We start from the raw sequence: 7,251 nt of genomic DNA on the forward strand, positions 1-7,251 counted from the left end.
CATGTCCAGCTAATGAAACACTGATAAAATACACCGCAATAAATGTTTAACTAAAGCCACTGACATATCGTATAATAATGATAGCTGTTAAGCTATATTAATACAATGCTAAGTGACAATAATAGATAATAACCTATACCTACATTCCCATTTACAGATAATATTTTATTATGTTATTTATATCAAATCTGTTCAAAATAATAATTACAACTTAAGACGACTAGTATAAATTATAAGTTTCACATATTAGTAAATAATATTCCTCTATACCCAACCACCCACCCACCTATTATTTCTACTATGATATAGATAATATAGGTGATCGGCGCCACTGATTTTATCCTCCCTACAGCCTCTAACAACTATTGTCATCTAACTATTTATCACTGTATTATCAGTATATTCTGATTTAACATTATATTCATATATATACATTTTTTATCATAATCCACTCAATTACTTGCAGAATAAATACAATTTTATTATTATTATTTTTTTTTGTTAGTTATCTTTAGATACACATTATTCTTTAATTATTAACTATGTAATACTTTTTAAGTTCATTCCTTATGCCTTGCAAGGGTGTTGACTTTATTTTTTTTATTTGGAAACACTTATTTTGAGTTTAATAAAATGTTTTAGTTTTTAATTTAGTAGTAAACGACATTTGANAATAGTAAATGGCATTTGAATTTTTAATATAACTTTATTCGTTTATTAGATATAAACATTTAAAGTTTCAAATTTTTGAATTAATATATATGTATAATACACAAGGAATTACAAATACAGGTAGCTAATTGGTTTTTTATGACATCGCTATTTGCAGGTACACAGTATTGTTATTTACAATGGTGGTAAAGCTAATTGTTGCGAGTTCATAAATACACTAACTGACAATATAAAAAGAATATCTATTGATAGTCATACTAGCTAGCTATGCGTGTAATTGATAATAAACAATCCGTGACTGTGACAGCAATGTCATAAAAAAATACTGTAATTCATAAATTATTTTGCGCCTCAATATCCAATTTTAATCATTCGAGTTTTATATTATTTCAAACCCTAATGTTCAATAATTAAAACTATGCTACTTATATTATTCTTAACATAACTATTAATCGATATTTATCAAAGTTATCACTGGCTATTACTTATTATTAATCATGTTTAATATTTAATTTTAAAAAACAAGTACAACAATGACTTCGAATCTTGCAAACTGTAAAATTAGTCCCTTGGTTTTTTAGTCTAGTTTTTTTGGTTAACAGCCGCAAGTTTTATTTTATAACAGCATTTTATACGAAGTAGTATGTTCATGTTTTTAGTCATATTATTTATATTTTTTCCAATCGAAGTATCCACGAGTAGTTAAAGGATCTTTATCCGATTGAGATGGTGAAATCGTTAGAGGGAAATGACGACAAAAATAACGAAAAACTGCATTCACTGAATACTCCAACCAAGGGTATTTATTATACCAATTGTTTTGAAAATAACGTTGTTTATAAGAAATAACTGTACGAGAAAAACTGATAACTAGTTGCATAGCACCGTCGCAATTTGAGCTTATGTCAATATTAAATAGTTCATTTGAATTTTTTTGTTTTAAATGTAATTTTTGAAATTTAATTTCTGTGTCTGGTGTACATTGCTCGAGAAAATCATAATTTACCGACTTTAGTGTACCGGAAATCATGTAAAAAAAAAAAGGCACGGTACGGGATTAGAATCCGCGACCCAAGGCGTTTTATAGACAAACCTTACCACTTATGATTCAGTTCCCGATACACTTTCATTTAGGTTGATTACGTGATGTGCGGCTGAGGGAAACACGATACCGTGTCACATTCATTTAGCGACAATACCGTAAGGTTGTCGCGACTGTGTTGCCTATTTAATGTGGAACGGCGTATCTATTACTTGTTATGGTAGAAATGGATGAGGGTTAGAAAATGCAACACTGGTTGATTTAAACTGTGCGTCGAGCCGTTTAATAAAAGAAGTAAAAAAAAAGAGAATAACAACACTAGTAAAAAACTCTAGTAGAACAAGAAAAAAAAGAAAGTAACAATAATACTTTAAGAACTGTCGACAGAATATTAATAGTTGATCGAGATTGCGATGGCGTTTTGATTGTTCGGTATACGACGTATCCAAAGTGATAGGGGTCACGAAGAAGACTAACTGGACGTATTATTGCGGCGGGGTATTCGACGCTAGGCATTTGTTGGACTTTACACCACGACGATAACGCGTGTGTGTAACGGTCCGGTTTACAGTGAAGCGGTGGCTGAGAAGGAGCTGATACGACCGCGGAGTGTCAACGTGTGACAACACCGTGGCCGTGTCAAATACCCCCCCACTAAGCCGCCGCTGTACTCTAAAAGCGAATTGAAATAGCGCATATGGCGTTCCGTTTTGGTCNTCTAAAAGCGAATTGAAATAGCGCATATGGCGTTCCGTTTTGGTCAAATATATTAAAGGCGCATAGCGCAATAACAAACCGCAATACTTACGTTGTATGTTTGATGGAGTGGGTGGTAATGCCCCGCGGAGTGCGCGCAGCAGGGGGGGGGGAAATTGGGAATGTAGTCCCCGCGCATATCGCGCTTGGGGTGGGGAGGGGATCTTACTCGGCCGGGGGCTCCGGCTGTGTTGGGGAGGTGGGACAGGAGAGGAACTGGTCCATCTCCCGTACCAGCCCGTCGTCCTCCAGTTCCATCGGCTACTCCTCCTGTGCTGTGGTCGCTGGTGTCATTGCTGATGCTGGAGCCACCAGCACCCCGTCCACATATATGCCCGACGGGCGGCTAACGACAGTCGATGTTATTGCTGGAGCTGATGTTGGTGATGGTGCCGCTGATGCTGTTGTTGTTGGCGCCGTTGTTGTTGTCCGCAGTGTTGCGTTCGGGGTTATGGGCGGTGTAAGGTCCTCATCGACGACGACCCCCCAACGTCGAAGCATATACTCCCGGTATTTCTTCGTCCGGCGTTCCCACTCGGACGGAGAGTAGTACCGAGGAGTTTTACTGGTCGTAGAGGTAGACGTCGCTGCGGACCTTCCACTGCCCCTGGCGTATGGATGCTTCGGGCGACGTGATGTCGGTGGGGCGCTGTCTGGCCGCGTAGCGCGTAAAGACAGTAGAGGCCGAGGGGAGGGGGCCACCCGCGTATTGCTTGTGGGCGCCTCCCCTGGGCGGGGAAAATGTTGGGCCGCCACATTTATCACCCGACGAGGTTTTGGGGGAAGGGACGCTGTACTCCCTTGGCGGACGGGGTGGCGCGGGGGAGGGAGTTTAGCGCGTTTTGTATTTCGCGCCTCACCTCCTCGCGACCCGCCCGCACGCCCCGTTCGAAATGGGCTCGAGCCACAGGATTCCTTAATACTTCGGGCAGGGGGGCGCGCGAAGCATCCTCCGCCGAGCGCAGTACGCGCGGGAGGGGATCCGTCGGGAGGCCCACCCGGCCCGCCAATTGGCCAACCAACCGTTATATTGCCGATTTAATGTGCTCGAAAGCGTGTTGTTGTGGTTGAGACCACGACCATTTCTCCCCTTTCTTTAACAGGTGGGTGAGGGGATCGATGTTGTCCGCATAATTGTCGACAAACTGACTATACCAGTTGCATACCCCTAAAAATTTTCGTATATCCCTTACATTGCGTGGGACTGGAATATCGCGTATAGACTGTAATTTTTCCGGCTCTTTGTCTATGCCTAACCCATGCACCCGGTGTCCCAAAAAAGAAATTTCAGAATACCCGATCTTACACTTTTTAGTGTGGCATGTTAGGCCATGACGCATTAGGCGTTCTAGAACCTTGCTAAGGTGGTCTAGATGTGTTTCGACACTGTCCGAAAAAATTAAAATATCGTCCAGATAGACTTGAACGAAGTCGTCGATGTACCCCCTAAGTACTTCGTTCATTAAGCGTACGAAGGTCATGGGTGCATTCTTAAGTCCGAACGGAAGTACACGAAACTGAAATAAGCCCTTTTTCGTTCTGAACGCGGTGTATTCGCGTACGTTTTGCTGTAAAGAGCATTGCCAGTAACCCGATTTTAAATCGAGTGACGTGAAAACTTTCGCCCCCCTCATGCTTCTAATCATTTCGTTTAGATTAGGCATGGGATACGCGTCTGATACGGTCACATCGTTAAGTCGCCTATAGTCGACACATAAGCGATATGAGCCGTCTTTTTTCTTGGCCAGCACGACTGGTGCTGACCAAGGAGAAGTGCTGGGTTCTATGAGCCCTTGTGATTCCATGTCGCTTACCATTTCGTCTATCGCTTGTTGTTTGTGTAGCGGGTACGGATATGGTTTTTGCGCGATAGGCGTCGGGTCTTTTAGAACGATGTTGTGTTCGATAAGCTTTGTGCGACCTACCGTGTCGTTAAAAACTGCAGAATAATTTTTTATCGTGCGCGTTAATAATGCGTGTGTATGTGGGTCGCCTGCTATATCTAGTGTTGAGAGATCTACGTCGGGTAGCGTGTGCTGAGTACTCGTTTTCCAACAAGCTGTAGTGCGTCGCGTCGCGCCCAAGTGAATTGTACATGCAGCGTAGTCCCAGGAGACTTCATGTTCTGTTAGAAAGTCGTGTCCCAGGAGTACGTCACAGTACAGATTCTCTAAGATAACAGCCGTAAACTTTACTTGTAGATCCGCAATTTTTGTTATAAAAGTGGCTGTGCCGGCTTGTCTGTTGTGTGGCCGTCAGCTAATCTAACTGGGGGTGTTTGTCCGTTGTGCACAATTCCGAATTTGTGAGCTGTTGCTCGAGTGGTATACGATTTTTGCGCTTGAGAGTCAAGTAAGGCCGTCACAAAACCGTTGTCAAATTCCAGCTCCACAGCGGGAGTAGTAATTTTACGCTGGCGTGTTTGTGCGGCAATAATCAGGTGGTTAACGGTTTGAACGGGGAGCGTTGGAATGGTTTGTTCGCCGGCAGTATTAATTGCCATAAGCGGGTAGGCCGTTCCTGCCGTATTCCCCTCCCCCACGGTGACCAACGTATCGTTGGCCCGACTCGCGCTATAGTTGTTACCCATTATGTCTACGAACGCGTGACAAGTATTTCGAATAATCTTATGGTCCTCATTGTGGATGAGGGGTGTGATGGTGGTGAGGTGTGGTGCTACAGCGTGCCCGCTATAATGACAGTGGGGCTGTAGGGGTGTTGGTGAAGGTGGTGTGATAGAAGTGTGAATAAGATTATTCAAAATAGAGTCATTTGTTTCGCAGAAAGCGCATCCGTTTTTGCTACCCGAGTTGACTGAACGGGCGGTTTGGTCGGCGCGCTGATTAGTGCGATGGTGTTTTGAGCGGAATTGTGTTTGTGAGCCCAGAGAATGGACTAGTTTCTCCGTGGCTGTTGTCCGTTTCCCGGCACTGTCGGTCTGTTAGGACATTCGCTTTGCCAGTGATCGGCTCCGCAAAAGCGACAGGGTCGGGGGGGACGCGGATCGGGCGGTGCGTTTGGCCGAGGTCGCGTTCTTTGCGGTTGTTGCGAGGGTGATATGGCAGCCACGTACGGATTAGCGTTATTAATAAGTCTGCCCGTACGTATCGGTCGGTCTAGATCGTTCGCGATTACGCGTAAGTCATCTAAGGTACGCGGACATCGCATTCTTACGTTACCGTAATATTCGTTACGTAACAGACTGACTACCCGATCTACAATGTGCTGCTCAGAGCAACTGGGGCGAGCGCGCATCGCTAGACGTTGTTTATTTATGATAAATTCAGTCATGCGCTGATGTGGCCCCTGTTGCGTCGTCATGAGTTCGTTTTCTAATTCAGCTTGTATGCTGTTGTTATCGAACGTCGTGAGAAATTCCCTCGCAAATTGTCGCCAGGACATGTTGTTTAACTTGATGGTTTCCCACCAAGTTAATGCCATGCCCTTTAAAAATTGTACGCCCGTTTTTACCCATAAATCGCGATCTATGCCTGCTTGGGCCAATAGGTTTTCTACCTGTTCTAGAAACTCGCGTGGGTCCTCCTCATATTTTCCCGTAAACTCGGGGGAAGGGGGTCGTACAATAGGCGAATAATTAAGTGGCCCGATCGCCATGTGCGTGTGCGAACGGATCAATGATGATGGGGACAAATCGCGTGTCGGTGGCGCGAATGTGTTCGGCTCGAAGTGTCCCGTGTGATTTTGGCGCGCGTCTAAATTGAAACCCGCGTCGTGCGTGTTCGCTCGAAGAAGCGACGGTGACGTGCGCGGAGTCTGACTGGCTAATCGCTGTAGGTTAAGCGCTTCGCGCTCCTCGATTTCAGTCAGGCGCTGCTGTAGGGCCGCGTCATTTTGAGTCGTGTTGCTGGGCCCAAAAGTTACGCGGCTCGGTTCGGATAGACGCGCGTAAGTAGAACGGTTGGTTTCCGTCGTTTCTCGCGTCATTTGTGCGGTGGCGAACGTNGTTTCCGTCGTTTCTCGCGTCATCTGTGCGGTGGCGAACGGATTACGTATAGTCTCGTTGTGTGTATCGCGGCTTACAATCGTTTGTGAAAGAGATCGTATTTCTTGCGTAATGCGAGACAGTGCTCTCTCCACTTCAGACATGCGCGCATCCATACGTGTATTAAGAGATATATCGCGTAAACTTTGTCTTACTGCGCCTATCTCCTCCGTTGCGTGGGATATTGAACGCACCGTATATAAGTCATCGGTATACGCTGCGTTCACACTACCGTTAGGACGGCCGGTTGCCAGAGACCATTCGTGTAGAGATTCCTCTTCAGGGTCCTCTCGCGCCAGGTTAACCGGTCGGTCCGCGTATGTGGTTGGGTCGACGGTCCGGCATAACGCGGGGACTTCGTCAACCTGAGACTCGCGTTCCGTCGCGAGCGTCTCGTAATGAAGCGGCGGGCGTTCGGGCAGAATCGCGTTCGATGGGTCTAGCCCCTCACTGCGTAAGCTATTCTCCAAGACTGCCAGTATATCGCTTTTTGTCGTGGGGCCGTTTAACTGCCTATAAGCGCATTCGCGCAATAATTCCCGACGGTTCATTTGAGCGAGAGTTTTACCGGTCATAGTGAACGTTCCTTACCGTATTTATCGAAAATAAACAAAATAAATAAATGAAACGCACGCGCTTATTTGTTTTTGTTATTTAGAAATACGATGTCGCAGATCGCGAGAATACGCGCTATGTGTTCGCGTATGAACGTCGACAATGACGGCCGTTCGTATTATTATTATTATTATCGTTATTATTGTGATTGTAAGAATACTGC

Source organism: Daktulosphaira vitifoliae, unplaced genomic scaffold, assembly GCF_025091365.1.
Source record: "Daktulosphaira vitifoliae isolate Bord-2020 unplaced genomic scaffold, ASM2509136v1 Scaffold_1, whole genome shotgun sequence".
NCBI classification, from domain to species: Eukaryota; Metazoa; Arthropoda; class Insecta; order Hemiptera; family Phylloxeridae; genus Daktulosphaira; species Daktulosphaira vitifoliae.